Source organism: Psammomys obesus, unplaced genomic scaffold, assembly GCF_907164565.1.
Source record: "Psammomys obesus unplaced genomic scaffold, mPsaObe1.curated_primary_1811, whole genome shotgun sequence".
Lineage (NCBI taxonomy): Eukaryota > Metazoa > Chordata > Mammalia > Rodentia > Muridae > Psammomys > Psammomys obesus.
Genome location: NW_026592118.1, coordinates 33823741 through 33845882, shown reverse-complemented (window position 1 = coordinate 33845882; position 22142 = coordinate 33823741). Strand labels below are relative to the sequence as shown.

Genomic DNA, 22142 nt, shown 5'->3' with positions numbered 1-22142 from the left:
CTTCCTTTCTAGCTTTCTTTCCTCCTGCCTGCCTTCCTTCCTTCCTTTCTAGCTTTCTTTTGCCTGCAGAGGGCAGCAGTTATTAACTTGTCATTTTAAATATACCGTGTTGGTTTTCTCCAGTTCTAAACTGCTGTATTAATACAGGGTTGATTGTATTCTAACAAAAATTAAAGATGCACACACCACATTTGGAGAAGAGGATTGAATTTACACAGTTGATATAATGTCATGTAAAATATTAACAATCAGAAATGGATTATTTAAAAAAGGCTTATATATATATTTTTTTTTAATTTTATTTTTTTTCTTATCAGTTACATTTTATTAACTCTGTATCCCAGCTGTATCCCGCTCCCTCATTCCCTCCTAGTCCCTCCCTCCCTCCCTCCCTCATCTCCACCGTGCCCCTTTCCAAGTCCACTGATGGAGGGGAGACCTCCTCCCCATTCATCTGATCCTGTTTTGTCAGTTATCTTCAGGACTGGCTGCAAAGTCCTCCTCTGTGGCCTAACAGGACTGCTCCTCCCTTGGGGGGGGGTGGGGAGGTCAAAGAGCCAGTCATTGAGTTCCTGTTAAAAATAGTCCTTGTTCCCCTCACTATGGGAAACCAATTGGTTACTGAACTACCACAGGCTACATCTGAGCAGAGGTTCTAGGTTACATTCATACATGGTCCTTGGTTGCATGTCAGTCTCAGAAAAGACCCTGTGCCCAGATATATTTGGTCCTTGTGGAGCTCCTATCCTTTCCCCGTCATACTAACTCCCCTTAAAAAAGGCTTTTTAAGTTAAAAAATTTTACCTGAGTAAGCAACATACTGAAAAGTGACATAAGAGTTTAAGAACTGTACAGTATAAAATGTAACTGTATATTGTAAAATCGTATCTCAAAATATGCTTAAAATATTATAAACTTTGTGATCTTTAATTTTAGCTCCAGAGCAGGAAATAAGAGTAATGTTGATTGTTCTTTGAGAGATAACAATGAGGTGTGTCTGGAATGTAGACACTAAGTAATACTTTCAACTGGTGATACTGCCTTAGTTTGGGTTTCCATTTGCTGTGAAGAGATGTCATGACCATGACAACTCTTTTATTTTCCAGACAGGGTTTCTCTGTGTAGCTTTGGCTGTCCTGGACTTGCTTTGTAGGTCAGACTGGTCTCAAATTCACAGAGATCCGCCTGCCTCTGCTTCCATGAGTGCTGGGATTACAGGTGTGCGCCACTGTGCTTGGCTCATGGCAAGTCCTATAAAGAAAAACATTTAATGGGGGCTGGCTTATAGTTTCATGGCAGGGAAGCATGATGGCGTGCGAGCAGACACAGTGCTGGAGGAGGAGCTCATAGTTCTATATCTGCACCCAAAGGCAGGAGAAAAGAAGACTAAGACATACTCCTTCCAACGAGGTCACACCTAGTTAACAAGGTCACACCTGATAGTGCCACTGTCTATGGGCCTATGGGGGCCATTTTGATTCAAACTACCACACTATCCAAATTGTAGACTTTAGTAAGGTAATGGAAATCAAGTTATAACACCAATGTCATCTCCCTTTCATACTATGTAAGCATGTGGATAATATAAGTAATTCTGATTCCACAGGGAAGATGGAGTGGAATTTCAGTGGTCTGGGAAGAGTCCACTGAAATGGCCAAAGGAAATTGAAATGAATTACATGAAGGTATATTCAACAGATGCAACTTCCTAGAGTGATAAAGGGGCATGGCAAGGTAGCTGGAGCCAGTCCAATCCCACCTTTTGTTTCATAGTAGTTCCATCTAAGAAGGAAATATTACATCCTACCGATGTTCATTATGACTGGGGGTAAACAATTCCAAGTAGCTTTAGGAAGTTCCTGAAACTGACCAGATTCACTAAGGCCTTCCTCTCCTAAGCTAATAATGTAGGTAGTAAAGTCCATTGAAAGTTGCTCTGTGAAGAGCCATGCTGCAAAAAGATTTTCAGACAAGCCCAGCATCCTGAAAGAAACAGAGATCAGCTGTACTGACTGCCTGGAGGAAACAAAGGCCAGCGGAGCTGCCAGGAAGGCACTCAGGCCAACTGAACTACCAGGAGAGGACACTCTGCAACCTGCTGAGCTTCCTGCAGGCTGTGCAGTGTGCTCCAGGTTTTCCAGCTTTGTGAGCCGTCCCCATGCTGGGGTAGACTTCGGTGAGGCAGCTATGTCTGAGTCATTTCTGCTCCTGAAAGTAGTCCCTCACCCGTATTCTGTTAAGCAACCTCAATAAAACTCACTGGTTCATCAAGTTGGGCTTTGGTGATGTGTGTACCTTGCTCTGTGGTGGGCTCCATATCTGGGATGAGTGTATGTGTGTGTTGTGTCTCCCTAGAACATTATTGAGTACTTATTCACCTCTGACAGGTGCTAACATAGTAGATGTAATGAGAGGTACCACTTTCGGCAAGGTGCTTTCACAGAGTTTACATATAGAGAGTATATAGAATATAAAAACATACACCTATTGAAGATCAGCTGCTCAGATGTAGGATTTTCTAATAAGTTTCAAAATAGAGAAAATGGAAACTTTAGGACTATATCTTGGTCTCAGGTAGAAGGGATGGGGTAAAGCTAGCCTTTCTACAGCTACTCTGGCTATGGAGATAGACTGCTTGCGCTGGAGGCTTATGCTAAACTCCTGGTGATGCTTGTATTTCTTCTATCATTAGAATCACAACCAATATGTAAAGGTTGGTCTAAATCACTTAATTGGCATGAATCTAGATATCTCTCAGATGTCCTGGGTACTCTAATTTATTAGAGGTACTCAGAGGAAGCCGAATAATACCTCAGTGGAAATGCAAGAGCAAATGCATGCCTTAGATGTGGATTGGCTAGATTTGTGCTTCTATAACTAACTAACTAACTAACTAACTAACTAACTAACTAACTAACTAACTAACTAACCCAAACTATTCAGCTGCTGAAAACATGATCTTTTACTGACTGTACCGAATGGTTTTAACCCCTTCTTCCAATGTCCACCCCGTTTGTCTTTCTGAGTGAAGATTGATCATCTTACCCAGAGTCCTCCTTCTTGCTTAGCTTTTTTAGGTGTACAGCTTTTAGTATGCTTATCCTATCTTATAGGTCTAGTATCTGCTTATAAGTGACTATACACCTCATGTATCATTCCACCATTTGCCTGCAAATTTCATAATTTCCTTGCTTTTAATTGCTGAGTAGTATTCCATTGTATAAGAGTCAATGTTTCAAAAAAAAAAAAAAGTCAATGTTTCTCATTAAATAGTAGGGTTGTTTTTTTTTTTTGCCTTTGCTTTGTTTCTCTAAAAAGCTTTAGATTATTTCCTCCCAAACAGCAATTTTCTCTCTAAAATTCACGTCCGCATCCCAGAGTAACAGTAGTTGTTTTGTCCTTGTTTATTTGTCTGATTCCCTTTGCCATTTTCTCCCACTTCCCTGTGCTGACAATACATTCTAAAATCATCCCCACAACTTTTGGAAATTGTTTAAAAAGTGGATAAAAACACGAGCACTGCGTGAATCCTTTCGATAACACAGCAGACACGCCACCTCGTTTGCATGGTAGAATCCCCCAGGGTTAGAAGCCTGGCTCTCAGACCACACCCCAGACCAATTAGATTAGAATGGCACAGGGAGGCAGCTATACCCCAGTTTGATTTTGAAAGTGCTTTACATGACTGCAGTGCGCAGCCAGGATTGAAAGCTACCAGCTCGAAGAGAAATCCATCTTCAACTTCAAAGAGTTAACTTTTTAGATGATGGCCAAATTGCAGCAAGATATATGTGTTTTCAAAAGTGAAGTGCGAAGTGAACCTTTAGAGCCATTTCTCTTGGGAAAGAGCCTTCAATTTCTTTGGACTGTCATTGTTTGAAGATTTGACACGGGGATATGATGTATTGGCTTCCAGATGGAATTATATTGCCTTCCCCACCCCCGCAAGTAATAGCATCAACCATAGCAATATCGTGGCTGTCAAATTTGTACCTTTCAAACCCAGAAATAATTCCCATTACTGGTTGAATTTTCTCTAAGGGTAATTAAAACATTTCATTATGAATATCATTTAAAATAGAAAAATTTTTTTATTAAGCTTTATTATGTTTCTCCTGATTAAGGTTATTAGACGGCTGAAAAAGCTTTTAGAACCATTCATATGCAGAACATTCAAGAATGATGAAGTGGTTTTACAGAGCTCCGACACGCTGGGCCCATCCTGTGTATTAATACATTAACTCCATCACCGGCTTTCTGAGGATCAGTTTCTCTGCCCTGAATGGTGAAAACCGTATGAATCCCCTCAACTCCATCTGTGTTAGTAAAGGCTAGAAATATACATTCACGTGCACACTCACACACACACACACGTGATTTCACTCAAGGTGTCTTTCTAAATATAGCTCCACTTCCTACTTACTAATTAAGGACGGGTTGGTGGCCACCTTCCTTCTCCTGCAGTTCCCGTTCTTCTCTTTTCTAAAGTGTACAGTACCCTTTAGTCATCTAAATCAGCAAACCTTGTCATTTTTCTCTTTTTATTCCTCACTGTTTCTGCAGTCAAGGGTTACTGAGCGAAGCACTTTCTCACTCTGAAACATCTTCTAGATTCCTGGCATCCTCTACATTGCAACTACATATATTTTGGGTCAACCAGCTGCTTACTATCATTGAACTTTTTAGCTGATCGTTCACTTTTAAGAGTCCTTGCCTTGTTTAATTAAGTTTTTTTTCTGTGAATTTTGCTTGTCTTGACTTTCATTTTCACCAAAGCCATGAGTTCTAAAATCTTTAGGCCAGACGTTTAAGAATTTTCTCTGATAGGGGAGGTCCTCCTTCCCTTCCATCTGACCCTAGTCTATCAGATCTCATCAGGACTGGTTGCATTGTCTTCGTCTGTGGCCTGGCGAGGCTACTCCCTTGATCAGAGAGCCAGTCACTGAGTTCATGCCAAAAATCCTAACCCTAACCCTAACCCTAACCCTAACCAGCTCCTCTTATTAGGGAACCCACTTGGAGAGAGGGGGAGAAGAGGGAAGGAGGGTGAAATTGGGAGGAGACGAGGGAGAGGGACACAGCCAGGATACAAATTGAATAAATTGTAATAAATGATAATAAAAAATTTCTGACTCAAAAAAAAAAAAGAACTTTCTCTGACTCTCCTGAGCACTACTTATAGCCTAGTAACTATTACTGCTGCCGGACAAAGCTCCTATAGGAAAGTGTTAGCGAAAATGAAGGGAAAAGGAAGTGAAGCTGACAGGCAGTTATTAGGTATTTTGAAAACTGCTTTCAATGCAACATATTTCCCTGAGGATGCAATTTAGTTGATCTACACAAATGCAGTTCATTTATTCCCCGAGAACCAATTGGTTTGTGCCTTGGGGAAATCACTTCGCACTTGTCTAGTTATACAGGAATGATAGCATCTTCTGACCCTTTGCCAGGTGGACCGTCAGAAAAGATGATTGACAAATAAGGGCTCGGGAGGACGTCATGAACACGAAATACGGGTTTTTTTTTTTTAAATTTGTGAAAAGCTGATCTAGCCGGAGGTCTTGGAGGACACCTAAAAACAAGGCCCTCTAAATCAATATGAGCAAAGCTCATATGACCTCACAGAGACGGAGGCAGCACACCCAGGGCCTGCACAGGTCCGCACCAGACCCTCTGTGTACATATTATGGCTTCCTGTTTAGTGTTTTTATGAAATTCCTGAGTGTGCAAATGGGCTGGTCTCTGATTCTTGTGCCTCCTCTTGGGCTCTTTTCCTCTGCTAGTTTGTTTTGTCGACCTTCAGTGGGATAGTTTTTGTTTCAGCTTGTTATATTTTATTTCATCATCTTTTGTTATTATCTCTTAGAAGCCTGTTTTTTACTAATGACACACAGAAAGGGGGTGTATCCGGATAGGAGGGGAGGAGAGGAGTAACTGGGATGGGAAACAGTAATCATAATATATTATCTGAGAAAAGAATCTATTTTCAATAGAAGGAAAAATATTATAAAAGGATAAAAACTAGGGCAGAAGAATCACCCAGTCTCTATAATTGATGAAATGTATTCAGTTTTTCTATCAAAAATTTGAACTATAAAGTAAAACTACTTCTTTGAGATCAATCTGTGATGTCTAAATATATGTAAAACAGCTCATTTTTATATATTTATGGATGCATGTATCCTGCTTTGAACAAAAATAAGCTTTAAGTTCTAGATAAAATAGGGCATTTGGATATGGGTAAAATACAATGTTAGGAAAATACTGCTATTTTGATGTTGTTGTTGTGCTCATTTAAGATAATCTTCTTGTTAGGAGAGTCACACTGAAGGGTTGAAGGCCAAAATGTAACATCTAAAGTGTAATTACAAATTACTCATCAGAAAAAAATATGCAAAAACGTCTATCTGGGTGGTGCATGCACAGTTGTATATTATTTTCATCTTTTATGTCTAGATTTTTCCATAATAAAATGTTATATAAACTTTATTAAAAAATGACAATGGAAATTATAATATAGATTTGCTAGTAACTATTATATTAAATTTTTTTCTATTTTTGATTGGTCTAAATAACTGATTTTTACACTTAAAAATTTTACCTGACAGTGCAGCCACTTCTGATGAGAACTGATAGACTAAGATCAGAAAGAAGGAGAGGAGGACCTCCCCTATCAGTGGACTTGGGGAGTGGCATGCATGCAGAAAGGGGGGGAGGGTGGGACCAGGAGGGGAGGAGGGAGGGGTTTATGGGGGGATACAAAGTGAATAAACTGTAATTAATAAAAGTTAAAAAAAAAGTTCAAATGGAAAAAAATTTTACCATTAGTAAGTTATTCTTTTTCTTTTTGATTATTATTTATTACAATTTATTCACTTTGTATCCTGGCTGTGGCCCCCTCCCTTGTCTCCTCCCAATCCCATCCTCCCTCCCCTAATCCACTGATAGGGGAGGACCCCCTCCCCTTCTATCTGACCCTAGCTTTTCAGATCTCATCAGGACTGGCTGCATTGTCCTCCTCTGTAGTCTGGCAGGACTGCACCCCTCAAGGGGAGGTGATCATTAAGTTCATGCCAGAGACAGTTCCTGTTCCCCTTACTAGGGAACCCACTTGAAGTCTTTTTTTTTCTTTTGATCTTTACATTTTTTTAAAAAAATTTGAACAAGATTCCTGATTTATACAGAGATGTATTTTCTAAACATAATCCTGTATAGAAATTACACACTATCTGTTTAGACAGATTTTGGTTACAGCTGATGGAATAGTTCCATTTATAAAGTTTTACACATCAGAAAGCTTTAAATTTGACCAGGCTGTCCATTAATCACCCCTGAAAAGGTGGCATTTAATTTTAGATCTATTTTACAGCACGTACTATCTGGTTTTACATGTCAACTTGACATACGCTAGAATCATCAGAGGGAAGTGAGTCTCAGTTAAGGATATATGTCCATGAGATCTGTAAGACTGTAAAGTATTTTCTCAGTTGTGATCAATGGGAGAGGGCCTGGTTTATGGTGCCATCCCTGGACTGGTGTTTCTAGGTTCTATAAGAAAGTAGACTGAGAAAGCCAAGGGGAACAAGTCAGTAAGCAGCATCCCTCCATGGCTTCTGCCTCAAGGTTTCTGTCCTGTTTGATTTCCTGTCCTGATTTCCTTTGGTGATGAACAGCAATGTGGACATGTAAGCCAAATAAACCATTTCTTTCCAGCTTGCTTTAGTCATGGTGTTTTTGTTGCAGCAATAGAAACCCTGACTAAGATTATTGGTACCAATGTAATAGGGTATTGCTGTGACAGATCTGACTATGTTTTGGGGAAGATTATGGAAGGACTTTGAAAGTTTGGACTAGAAAAGCATTTGAGTGCCAAGACCTCAGTAGTATGTTCCTTAGGAGCCTGGAAAATGAGAATGTTGAGAACAGGGCAGAAGATGAAGGCTTGGCTTGTGAAGTTTCAGAGGGAAAATTTTAAGGCTATATCAGTGCTGTTTGCTATTTTGAATTGAGATTTTTGCCATTTTAGTTAGCTGGAGCTGAAGAGTCTGATATGATTCACAAGAGACCAGCATCACTGAAGGGAAACCTTTACATTAGTGGGACAATTGATGCTAATCAGCTGGAGCTAAGAAATTAGCAGTGATTAAGAAGAGACCAATCTGTTCTTCCAACTGTCCTGATCCAGAATAAAGAACTCAAGAAGTTAAAAAGAAACTACACAAAAAGAGCAACAGAACCAAAAATCTGGGCACAGGGGTCTTTTCTGAGATTGATACTCCAACCAAGGACCATTCATGGAGATAACCTAGAACTCCTGCTCAGATGTAGCCCATGGCAGCCCAGTATCCAAGTGGCTACCATAGTAAGGAGAACAGGGACTGTCTCTGACATGAACTCAGTGGCTCACTCTTTGATCACCTCCCCCTGAAGTGGGAGCAGCCTTGCCAGGCCACAGAGGAAGACAATGCAGCCAGTCTTGATGAGACCTGATAGGCTAGGGTCAGATGGAAAGGGAGGAGGACCTCTCCTATCAGTGGACTTGGAGAGGGGAATGGGAGGAGATGAGGGAGGGAAGGTGGGATTGGGAGGGAATGAGGAAGGGGGCTACAGCTGGGATACAAAGTGAATAAACTGTAATTAATAATAATAAAAAAAAAAGACAGAAGAGACCAGGATGGGGCTGGAAAGATGGCTCAGAGGTTAAGAGCACTGACTGTTCTTCCAGAGGTCCTGACTTCAATTCTCAGAAACCACATGGTGGCTCACAACCATTTATAATGTGATCTAATGATCTAATGCCCTCTTCTGACCTGCAGGTGTACTTGTAGGCAGAACACTGTATACATAATAAATAAATAAATCATAATTTTTTTTTTCTTTAAAGAAGAGACCAGCATCACTGAGGTGAAATCTTCTGGGAAGTGTTTTCTGGGGGCACAGAGAAGCTGTGTTCCAGAGAAGGTCAAGGGAGAAGGTCAAGGTTGCACCTCTTGTTGACAGCTGAACTTGGCCATGCGTAAGAGTCACCGAGTCGGTACTTATTTTAAAAGCATGAAGAGTTCGTGGAAAGCAGCTGACGCTTGGCACTGTGAGAGGCCTGGGGAGACCCTTGGTAAAGGTGCAGCAGTTGGGAGGGTGTCAGCCAGAGCCTAGAAGACAAGCTGTGGGTGCTGTGGAGGGCATATCTGGAGAGGTGACCCAAGTCCTTTGGAGGAGCCCAGAAGATTGAGAGTGAATCTCAGACATCGGACGTTGTGTTGTTTACACAGTTGGAGTTTAGTTTTGCTTTGGTCTCACTGTGACTGTGATTTGGTTCTTCCTCTTAAGCAAGAAAGCATTTTACTGGAGCCCATAGTTGAGAGATTTGAATTTTAAGCACTTTGTATTTTAAAAGAGATGGGCTATTTTAAAGGAACTGAATTTTGATATGTTTGAATTTGTAAAGACTGTGGGCTGTCAAGGGCTGTGGCTTAATAGTGATATGTTTGTATGTTTGTGTGTCATTTCACAAGGGATCAGTTGTACTGGCTGTTTTTGTAAGTCAACATCACACAAGCTAGAGTCAATCAGAGAGCCTCAGTTGAGGAAATACCTCAAGCTCTAAGGTACTTTCTCAATTAGTGATTAATGAGGGAGGGCCCAGCCCATGGTGAATGGCACCATTCCAGGGCTGGTGATCCTTGGTTCTGTAAGATGAAGTCAATCTGGCGCTTTCTCAGACAACTAGGAGTAGTGCTACCTCAAGACCCAGCTATACCACTCCTAGGGATATACCCAAAATTTGCTCAAGTACACAACAAGGACATTTGTTCAACCATGTTCATAGCAGCTTTATTTGTAATAGCCAGAACTTGGAAACAACCCAGATGTCCATCAACGGAGGAATGGATAAAGAAATTGTGGTATTTTTACACAATGGAATACTACTCAGCAATCAAAAAGGAAGAAATCATGAAATTTGCAGGCAAGTGGTGGGATCTAGAAAAGATCATTCTGAGTGAAGTATCCCAGAAGGAGAAAGACAAACTTGGTATATACTCGCTTATATAGACCTACAAGATATGATAAACATAATGAAATCTACACACCTAAAGAAGATAATCAAGAAAGTGGACACAGGTGAAGGTGATTAATCCTCATTTAGAAAGACAAATGGGATGTGCATTGAACTTATGACAGGAGTCTCCCACAAAAGGCATCTGAAAGACTCTACCTAGCAGTGTTTCAAAGCAGACACTAAGACTCATAACCAAACCCTCGGCAGAGTGCAGGGAATCATATGAAAGAAGGGAAGTTAGTATGATATGGAAAGGATAGGAGCTCTACAAGGACCAAATATATCTGGGCACAGGGTCTTTTCTGAGACTGATACTCAACCAAGGACCATCTATGGATATAACCTAGAACTTCTGCTCGGATGTGGCCCGTGGTAGCTCAGTAACCAAGTAGTTTTCCAAAGTAAGGGGAACACGGACTATTTCTAACAGGATCTCAAGGGCAGGCTGTTTGACCCCCACCCCAGGGGAGGAGCAGTCTGTTAGGCCACAGAGGAGAGCTTTGCAGCCAGCCCTGAAGATACCTGATAAAACAGGGTCAGATGAAAGGGGAGGAGGTCCTCCCCTATCAGTAGACTTGGAAAGGGGCAGGGAGGAGACCAGGGAGGGAGTGTGGGGTTGGGGAGGGAATGAGGGAGCGGGATACAGCTGGGACACAGAGTTAACAAAATGTAACTAAAAAGAAAAATAAAATAAAAAAAAAGAAAAAAAAAGAAAGTTTTCATAACAGAAAAAAAAAAAAAAAAAAAAAAAAAAAAAAAAAAAAAAAAAAAAAAAAGAAAGCAGGCTGAGCCAGTAAGCAGCACTCCTCCATGGCTTCTGCATCAGCTCCTGCCTCCAGGTTCCTGCCCTATTCAAGTTTCTATTCTGACTTCCTTTGGTGATGAACAGCAATATGGAAGTGAAAGCCAAATAAACCCTTTCCTCCCTAACTTGCTTTTTAGTCAGGGTGTTTTCATTGCAGCAATAGAAACCCTAACTAAGACACAGCATTGAAAAGCTTATGCATTGGGTAGCTTCCCAAAACATTACTCTCTTCACAGTGGTATTGAGCAGACAGAAGTCTTCATCCACCCAGATTCCCAGAGTCACATCTGAGACTTCCTGCTACGTAGCCGAGATACAGTACTCCCCACCACCTCACCTCCTGCTTGCTTTGATAGCCCAACTGGTTGGCCAATTCTCTCTGCCACTGAAGACATGCCAGCAGCTGTCCCATAGAATAACAGGCCTGTGACACCATGGGAGCAGGTGCCATCATAATTTTCAGGTAACTAAAGGTCCATTTAAAAGAAATGTCAAATTCTACACTGGAGCCTAGCACCCTCCAGACACCAGCAGAGCATGGAGGGAACTGGATGGCTTCTCTTTCTTCCCACAGAGCATGGTGGTGGTATTGAATCCACAGTTTTTGAGACAATAAGAAGAGGAATAAAAATGAATTTAGAAAAGAAGAGGGGAGATTCTTTTCACATTGTATTTCCCCCAAAAGAAATTGAGAACCATGGTGGTGAAAAGAGACCTCAAAAACAGAATGACTGGCCTCAAGAAGGGACAAGGGGTAGGGGAGTGGCTGCAACTAGCTCCCAGAGACTGGAAAAAATTAAAAAATAAAAAGAAAGTAAAATAGAAGGTTACAATACATCAGTCTTTGGTGCTGGTCATCCTCATCTTCATCTTCCTCTTCTTCCTTTTTATCATCATCTTCACCTTCATCTGCATTCCCTTCTTTATAAATATCTTTCAATCCTTCTTCATCATCATCTTCCACCTTTCATTCATCATCCATATCAGGGACCAAACAGCACTGGAAGGGATTTGGTAAAATATCATCAGAATGGTCAGTGGGCCAGGTAAAGAAGCCCTTCGGCTCTTCCTGCTGCCGCTTCCTGCTGGCCTTATTCTGCACTTGCCTTGAACATTCTGTCAAGGGCTTTCCAGATTTCCCTTTGATTTCAGTGGACTTTGAAGATGGGACCTTACTCTCATTCAGATGAAATTCTTTGGGGGAGTACTTTTTTTATCAGGTAAAGATTTTTCATCAAAATAAAGATTCTTTCTGTAACCTGATTTAATGTCTTCAAATTCTGTCACTTCAACTCTGGTCAAATACTGCAGTGCCTCCTCTTCCTCCTCCCCAACTGTGCGGACACTTGTGGGTGGTAGACAAATGTTATCCTAGAATCTGTGATTTTGGCCAGCAATTCTGACCTCTTTTTTTCTCTCTACATTTTTTTATGACAGGTACATGGCTACAGAAATGAGAAAATTCAGGAACACAAATGCATTTTCTTATAACATTAATATATTTTATATACAGTGGAATTCTATGAGTTTCAGAAAGAAAATCAAAATACCTTCCAGTTATGAATCTAATAATTACCTTTACCTATTTATGTAATGCTGATGAAATTTTTCTCTGTAAATTTTTCTTTTTTTAATTATTTTTATTTTTTATATTAATTACAGTTTATTCATTTTGTATCCCAACTGTAGCCCCTCCCACATTCCCTCCCAATCCCATCCTTCCTCCCTCATCTCCTCCCATGCCCTTCTCCAAGTCCACTGATAAGGGAGGTCCTCTTCCCCTTCCCTCTAACCCTAGCTTATCAGGTCTCATCAGGACTGGCTGTAGTGTCTTCCTCTGTGGCCTGGTAACGCTGTTCCCCCCTCAATGGGAGGTGATCAAAGAGCCAGTCACTGAATTCATGTCAGAGACAGTCCCTGTTCCTCTTCTAGGATACACACTTGGATACTGAGCTGCCATGGGCTACATCTGAGCGGGGGTTCTAGGTTATCTAAATTATATCCATGAATGGTCCTTAGCTGGAGTATCAGTCTCAGAAAAGACCCCTGTGCCCAGATATTTTGGTTCTGTTTCTCTCCTTGTGGAGCTCCTGTCCTCTCCAGGTCTTTCTTCTCTCCCTTCTTTTATAAGATTCCCCACACTCTGCCCAAAGCTTGATTATGAGTCTCAGCATCTGCTTTGATACACTGCTGGGTGGAGTCTTTCAGAGTCCCTCTGTGTTAGGCTCCTGTCCAGTTTCCTGTTTTCTCCTTCTTAGTCATCAGAGAAATGCAAATCAAAATGATGCTGAGATTTCACCTTACACTCATCAGAATGGCTAAGATCAAAAACTCAAGTGAAAATGCATGCTGGAGAGGATGTGGAGAAAGGGAACTGTACTCCATTGCTGGTGGGAATGTAAACTTGTACAACCACTTATGAAATCAGTCTGGCGCTTTCTCAGACAATCACGAATAGCGCTTCCTCAAGATCCAGCTATACCACTCCTAGGCATATATCCAAAATATGCTCAATTTCACAAGGGTATTTGCTCAACCATGTCCGTGGCAGCTTTATTCATAATAGCTAGAACCTGGAAACAACCCAGATGTCCCTCCGTTGAAGAATGTATACAGAAATTGTGGTGCGTTTACACAATGGAATACTACTCAGCAATTAATAACAATGAAATCATGAAATTTGCAGGCAAATGGGTGGAACTAGAAAAGATCATCCTGAGTGAGGTATCCCAGAAGCAGAAAGACACACACGGTATATACTCACTTATAAGTGGATATTAGACAGATAATATAGGATAGACGTGCTAAAATCTGTACACCTAAAGAAGCTAAGCAAGAAGGAGCACCCTGAGTAAGATGATCAATCCTCACTCAGAAAGACCAATGGGACCGACCTCTTTAAAAAAAAAAAAAAAAAAAAAAAAGAATGGTTGACAGATTAGAATCTTACGCTACTTTCAAAAATTCCCTACTGGCTTGTTCATTAAATCTATTTCATTCTGTACTTCATCAATATATGTTCAATTGTTTCCTGCTGTTCTCCCTTCAGCAGGCAGGGAGATCTTGATGTGTCCTCCAGTTTCATAGCAGAAGCAGATTTGGATTTCTTGGGCTAAGGCAGGAGCATAGATTGATTTTTATAGCCATTGCATGAGGGAAGTGGTGGAAGCCAGAGGCCAAAGTCCCCATGATGTCAGCCAGAAAAAACTCACAAGAACTAGTAAATTATTCTCACTAATTTATTCCTGATGCTCCTTGAGGTGGTTGGGTTTTTTTTTTGTTGTTGTTGTTGTTTTGTTTTCTAGTTTTTTAAATTTAAATTTATTTTTTAATAATTTGTTTACTTTACATCCTGATTATAGCCCACTCCCTGGTCTCCTCCTGGTCCCACCCTCCCTTTCTCTTTCCCTCTACTTGCCACCCCCACTATTTCTCAGAAAGGGGAGTCCCTCTCCCCTACCATCTGCTCCCAGCCTATCTAGTCTCATTAGGACTGCTTGAGTCTTCTTCTTCGTATAGGCTGGCAATGGCTTCCCCACTAGGGAGAAGTGATCAAAGAGCAGGTAACAGAGTCCATGTCAGAGACAGCCCTTGTTCCCCTTACTAGGAAAACTACATGAAAACTGTGCTGCCTACAGCCTACATCCAAGCAGGGGGTCGAGGTCCTTTTCATTTATGGTCCTTGAATGGTGCATCCATATCTGCAGGCCCCCATGGGCCCAGATTTGTTGGTTCTGTTGCTCTTCTTGTGGAACTCCTGTCCCCTCCAGATCTTTCTATCTCCCTCTTCTTCTGTAAGATTTCCTGCTTTCTGCCCAAAGTTTTGCTAGGAGTCTCAGCATATGCTTTGATACACTGCTGGGCAGAGTCTTTCAGAGGCCCTCTGTGGTAGGCTCCTATCCTGTTCCCTGTCTTCTCCTGATTCCAACATCTATTGCATTTGCCCTTCTGAATGAGGATTAAGCATCTTCCCTAGGGTCTTCCTTGTTGTTTAGCTTCTTTAGAACTATAGATTTTAGCATGTTTATTTTATATTATATGGCTAATATCCATTTATAAGTGAGAATGTATCATGTGTGTCTTTCAGGCAGGATATTTAAATTAGATAATTTTAATTAATTTATTTTATTTAAATTAATGTAATCAATTTTATTGTAATCACTGCCTTAATTGTCCAACAGAATCTGATCTGTAGACTATTTACTAATATTTCTTAAAAGTTCTGAAATGTCAAGTGTGCATTTCTACTCTGATTAAAGAATTGTATAACATCGCAAGGTAACATTTCCAAGTGGAGGGGATTCACATTTCTAGCGTGAGCATATGTCTTACCGGCTTGTGATTTGGGATATATTTGTTTATCTCCACTTTGTTGAGACTTAGTTTTCTTTGTGAGTTACATATGCTCTGTTTTTATTAACATGACCTGTGTACCTGGGAAACAATGTGTTGCTGTCTAGGTGTTTTTGCTTCTCTTGAAGCTGCTGAGCTTTGAAGGTTGCTCTGTTATTTAGGAAGACAGGGTGTCTTACGGCTTTTTGTAACCTGTAGCATTAGCATTAGAACTCATCCATCGTTGTGCTATTGTGGCCTGTACCTGTGCTGCTGGAGGCCCAGGTCTTCAATTTTGCTTACTTTTTTTTTCTTTTGGTATAACTTTGCTTCTCCTTATATTTTCAGCTTTTATGAATCACCGTAAGTACGTCTTGTATTTAGCAACATGTTTTGCTTCCTAGTGAGTCAATCTGATCATTTTCAAACACTTTTTTACTATTATAAAAGCAATGTGTGCTCACTTAAGAAGGACAAATGGGGACTACTCAGCATGCAAAGAAAAAAAAAGCGCAAATACTGCTAATCCTGATCTGCAAGGACAGCTGCTATTAGCATTATGCTGTTTTTCATTTAGCTATTTTCTTTCCCTTAGGAAGTTTGTCATGAAATATTTCTATTTCATTTCTCACCTTTTTAAAAAAGCATTATTTTTTCATGGCATAAATTGCATTTTCTACATGCTTTTAGAACTATCAAGCTCAACATATTCACCTTTTTTGTGTGTGTGTGTGTTTCCACATCCAGCTATTCAGAATGCCACTAACATATTTGTACCGAAGTTCAGATTAAAGAAAAAAAAAAAAACCAAAAACCTCCTGTTAGATTCTTTCACTGAAAACTTCAGTCCTGCAAAGTTTGTTATGCAGAATGCATTCTCTGTTCTGCTTTAACCAACACGTCCTATTGCAGGTCAGGATGAGCAGCGTGACCATGTAGTTTAGGCTTTAAACTTGGAGTATTGAAATGGAAGGAGAGTCATTACTATTTCTCAGGCTGACAGACTTAAACCAAGGGTGTTTTAAACAAACTGGAACCATAAAGATGTGGACCTCCAACTTCAAGACACCTGTAGGGTACTCTGTCTGTCTTCCTCTGTGTATGTTTGTGTGTCTGTTTGATTCTTATCTAGCTGGCTGTCCATTTCATTGAATCAGACAAGAATCTTCTGCTTGTTACTGGCCTGGATGTTCTTCAGCTTCTATTTTGGGCTTCAAGATGGATGCAAAGAGTCTGAGTGAGTCTTAGGAACTAAGCCATGTGGCTGGAGAGATTAATACAACCCAGGTTTGGTTTCCAACACCTACACCAGGCAGTTCACAACCGCCTATAACCCCAGTTCCAAAAGATCCAACATTCTTTTCAGGTGCACATCAACTCATGCCAACACACACACACACACACACACACACACACACACACACACACACCCTGGAAATGAATTTATCTCTGCTTCTCATCTTCAACATTGTACGGATCTGCTTGTTAGAACCATATGCTCATTCTCTTCCTCAAATACTTAAATGACCTTTGTTCTCTTATATTCTGGCTACACTGAGGTACTTGCAAATATAGCAAATGTTTCCTTTTCCTAGGGACTTTGAGATCCCAACATTGCCTAACAGTTTGATATTCTTGAGTACTGCATACTCAGCTCCATAAGTCCAAGTAAGCACAACAGTGCTTTTTTTTTTTTTAAAAAAAAAAAAAAAAGATAATCACAGTTTATGGTAACTTGGCATAATGATAGCACGAATAGTTAAAATACCAAAGATTAGTAAAAGCAGCAGGGTTTGGATGGGCCAACTCTCTCAGACTTTTTTGGACATTTGTACAACAGGCCACAGCTTTCTTCAGTGTTAATGTTGTCATTTAGCTTATCATTATTGTGGAAGTTCTGAAAAACCTTCTGATTGGGTTATATGGGCAGAGCCACCAAAATGGCTGTGAACCCATGATTTATCTTCATTAATATCATGAAGACAGAGTCCATAATACTACAAAACACATCAACATTCAGTTATCAAGATGGAATGAGCTGGTGAGAAGAATAATCTACAATGTTATTCTGGATGCTGAGACCATGTGTTCAGTGTATTTAAAAGGGTCCAAGGAGAAGGCTGGAGAGATAGATCAGTGTTTAAGGGCTAGTCTCTGTAATTTTGTGCATCTCTTTTCAACAAGCCATAGACAGAATTTTTTACTTCCTTCTTAGGAAGCATCTAAGTCTTTGCTCCACTTGGCTTATTAGAGAAGCAAATAATCAAAACTTGGCTAATCTTACATTGGACAACAAAAGTCACAGTGTAATAGTAGCTGTTTACACTATCGGTGCCCATTTATCTGTAAGGTAACAAACACAGCAGCAATGAAGGCAATGACCTCAGTTCTACTCATGGAAAATAGATATCCTCTTAGGAATTCCTTCTGTGAATACCAACTCCCAAGTTTCTTTCACATGACTCAGAAGAGACTAATGGCTCATTAGAGACAGAAATAGACACCAGAGCTACCGCTGTATTCAATGAGCTAATTATTTCAATGTATAGAATATGGAAACAGATTTCCTATTCCCTACTGCTGCTATTTGTTTAGAGTTTGGTATAATGAGGCTCTTTATGCTCTCAGTGTAGCTCTTTCTCCTCCTGTTTTGGAATTCTTCAGAAGTTGAACCAGCAGTGACTTGGATGCCTTTCTCATGACTGGTCGATAACAAGACTGCCAAGAAGAGACTTTGATAATAACACAGAAGTGAGAATTAGTGACACACACCTGGGAAATAACTGTCCTGTAACCAGGATGTTTACTTTAAATCATGAGTTCTTATCTTAATTTCCTGTGGGATCAAAATTTTATGTTCCAAGGAAATGATTTATTTTTTATTGCCTAAGACCATTTACAGACTAGTGTTGGATAGGTTTTATAAATTCCAGATGGTTGACTTTGTGCAGAGGCTTAAACTCTCATCTCTGGTACCTTTTGGAATGAATAGGTATGGTGTGACTACCTTAAGTGACAGATCTCAAGGAAGAAAAGAAGTGCAGCATCAGTGTCCTTACAAAGTGGAACTGCAAACTTGATTTTAACAGTTCCAACAAATGAGCCAGTCATCACTGATGACTGTATTAAGCATTTATCTCTGGTTTTTCTTTTTCTTTTTCTTTTTCTTTTTTTTTTTTTAAACAAAATCCCAAGCATTCAATTTTACCAATGTAGACTTGGGAGCCAGATGCTGGGAATTAGCCTATTAGCTCAGAAGTGAAGAAAAAGCATAAGGCTGACCTTCCTCTTTAGCTGATGCTCCCCACCCCCAACAGAAATGCTCCTTTCCTACACCATCTCAAAAAAAACAAACAAAAAAAAAAAACAAAAAAACAAAAACAAAAACAAACCCTCAAACTCAATCACCCTCCCTTCTACTTCCTGTGTCTCTCTCTATCTGTCCTCGGACTTCCTCTTACTTTCTATGATTTTTCTCTATGTACACTCCCTATTAACTGGTTACTTGCTCTGCCTCGAGCTACAGCCGACTTTTAAATCCTGTCTTGAATTAAAGGTGTGGGCTAGGACTGAGCCACACCACACTAAAAAAAAAAAAAAAAGTGTTTTCCAGTAAACAACATAGTCTTGGGGTTCATAATATGATTAAATATCCTGCATTATTTCTTCCTTTTTGTCTAAACAAAAAAGAAAGGTTTTAACTCAAACACAGCAAAACTATTTACAATGATGAAGCTAATTCTGCCAAAATTTCCACAATGTCCAGCTTAGTTGTATTTGGAAGTCTAAGGATTAGGTATTTTTAAGTTCAAATATATTCATGTAAAATATTCATGCCATTCTAATAAACCATTTGAATGTCCATTGTTCAGTTGAGGGATATCTAGGTTATTTCTACTTTCTGGCTTTTACGAATAAAGCTGCTATGAGCATAGCTGAACAAGTGTCCTTGCGATGTAGTAGAGCATCTTTTGGTTATATGCCCAGGAGTGGTATAGCTGGGACTTGAGGTAGCACTATTCCCAATTTTCTTTGAAATCACCAGATTGATTTCCAAAGGGGTTGTGCAGGTTGTACAAGGGAGGAGTGTTTCTCTTGCTCCACATTTTCGCCAGAATGTGCTGTCGCTTGAGGTTTTGATCTTAGCCATTCTGAGGGTTGTAAGGAGGAATCTCAGAGTCGTTTTGATTTGCATTTCCCTGATGACTAACGATGCTGAGCATTTGTTTCAGTGCTTCTCAGCCATTAAAGATTCCTCAGATCAAAATGCTGTTAGCTTAGTACCCCATTTTTAGTTGGGTTATTTGGTGTGTTGTTGTTTAATTTATTGAGTTCTTTCTATATTATGAATTGTAATGTGTGTAATCGGTGTTTTCTGATGGTTTTGGGAATCCCCGGTGAAAGGGTCATTCAATCTCCAAAGGGGTAGTGACCCACAGGTTGGAGAACCACTATCATAAAATTAAACAACTTTGGTACAGCAATATAAGCAGTTAATCATGTGAAGTGACTGTTTACAGAAGTCAAGGAGCAGAGAATAATAAATAAATGCTTCTCAGTTGGTTTAGTTCATACAGCCTCTTGACCAGGGAATGGTGTCACCTGTGGTAGGCAGGACTTACTTCAGTTAACACAATCAAAATAATTCCCACAGGCATCCCCAGAGGACCATCTTCTGTTGACAATGAACACTACCCCCCATGTCTCCACTCCTTCTTAAGTTGAGACTTAAAACTACCACTTTTTAAAAATTTATTTTTTTATTAATTACAATTTATTCACTTTATATCCCAGCTTTAGCCCCTCCCTTGTCTCCTTCCACTCTCAAGCTCCCTCTTCTCCTCCCATGCCCCTCCCTCGTTCACTGATAGGGGAGGTCCTCCTCCCCTTCTCTCTGACCCTAGCCTATTAGGTTTCATCAGGACTGGCTGCATTGTCTTCCTCTGTGGCCTGGTAAGGCTGCTCCTCTCTTGGGGGGAGGTGATCAAAGAGCCAGCCCATGAGTACACGTCAGACAGTCCCTAGTTACCTTACGGGGTAACCACTTGGAGACTGAACTGCCATGGGCTACATCTGTGCAAGGGTTCTAGGTTATCTCCATGTATGGTCCTTGGTTGGAGTATCAGTCTTAGAAAAGACCCCTGAGTCTAGATTTTTTGTTCTGTTGTTCTCCTTGTGGACCTCCTGTCCCCTCCAGGTCTTTCATTCTCCCCCTTCTTACAAAGATTGGCTGTGAGTCTCAGCATCTGCTTCAATTCCCTGCTGGGTAGAGTCTTTCAGAGGCCCTCTGTGGTAGGCTCCTGTCCTGTTGCCTGTTTTGTTCCTCTTCCAATGTCCATCCTGTTTGTCTTTCTCAGTGAGGATTGATCATCTTACCCAGGGTCTTCCTTCCTGCTTAGTTCTTTAGGTGTACAGATTTTAGTAAGTTTATCATATATTATAGGTCTAATATCCACTTATAAGTGAGTATATACTATGGGTGTTTTTCTGCTTTGGAGATACCTACTCAGGATGATCTTTTCTAGTTCCCACCATTTGCCTGCAATTTTCATGATGTCCTTGTTTTTAATTGCTGAGCAGTAGTCCATTGTGTAAATATACCACAATTTCTGTATCCATTCTTCAGTTGAGGAACATCTGGGTTGTTTCCAGATTCTGGCTATTACGAGTAAAGCTGCTACTTATATGGTTGAGCAAATGTCTTTGTTGTGTTAGAAGAAAAAGTGGGGAAGAGAGTTGAACTCATTAGCACAGGAGACAACTTTCTGAACAGAATATTAACAGCACACACAGGCTCTAAGAGCAACAATCAATAAATGGGACTTCATGAACCTGAAAAGCTGCTGTAAAGCAAAAGACACTGTCGTCAGAACAAAATGATAGCCTACAGACTGGGAAAGTATCTTCACCAACCCTATATCTGACAGAGGGCTAATATCCATAATATATAAAGAACTCAAGAAATTAAAAAAGCAACAAAGCAAGTAATCCAATTAAAAATTGTGGTACAGCGCTAAACAGAATTTTTTTTTTTTCAGTTTTAGAGCTGATTTTATTTCACATGGTTTAACCCTGGCTAACAAGATATATTTGTTTATTCATAATATTTCTTCTTTTTAATTAATTAGACTTTATTCACTTTGTATCCCCCATAAGCCCCTCCCTCCTCCCTTCCCGACCCCCCCTCCCGCTCCCTTCTTCACACATCCCCCTCCCCAAGTCCACTGATAGGGGAGGTCCTCCTCTCCTTCCTTCTGATCTTAGTCTTCAGATCTCATCAGGAGTGGCTGCATTGTCATCTTCTGTGGCCTGGAATTCTTAATAGAGGAATATCAAATGGCAGAGAAACACTTAAAGAAATGCTCTATGTCCTTAGTCATCAGGGAAATACAAATCAAAATGACCCTGAGATTTCATCTTACAACTATCAGAATGGCAAATATCAAAAACTCAAGTAACAATACATGCTGGAGAGGCTGTGGAGAAAGGGGAACCCTCCTCCATTGCTGGTGGGAATGTAAACTTATATAACCACTTTGGAAATCAATCTGGTGTTTTCTCAGACAATTAGAAATAGTGCTACCTCAAGCTATACCACTCCTAGGCATATATCCAAAACGACCACTTTTATGGTAAAAAAAAACTTCCATCTCTTGTTTGTATAATTTCATGTCCATGTTATAAAGTACATTCAGCCCAACTTTAAAAATCTCCAGTCTTTAAAATTCCAACACTGTCAAAGTCCAAAGTTTATTAACTGTGAGCTCCTCTAAATGTAAAAAAGTAAGTTGTGTACTTTCAAAATACAATGGCACAGAGTAAACATTCTATTCCAAAAGGGAAGGTCCCAGGCATAGCAAGACAGCCATAGTAAGTCCTGCAGCTCCTGTTTGGTCCCCCAGATCTGCTGCCCTCAGCACATATCGTCTTTCCTGGGCTGGCTCCATC

At 40.3% G+C, this 22142-nt stretch overlaps 1 pseudogene; it reads right to left on the bottom strand.

Moving 5' to 3' along the window:
- Positions 1-5193: 5193 nt before the first annotated feature.
- The window catches only part of LOC129681036 (protein SET-like), a 47069-nt pseudogene continuing 30120 nt past the window's right edge, over positions 5194-22142 (bottom strand).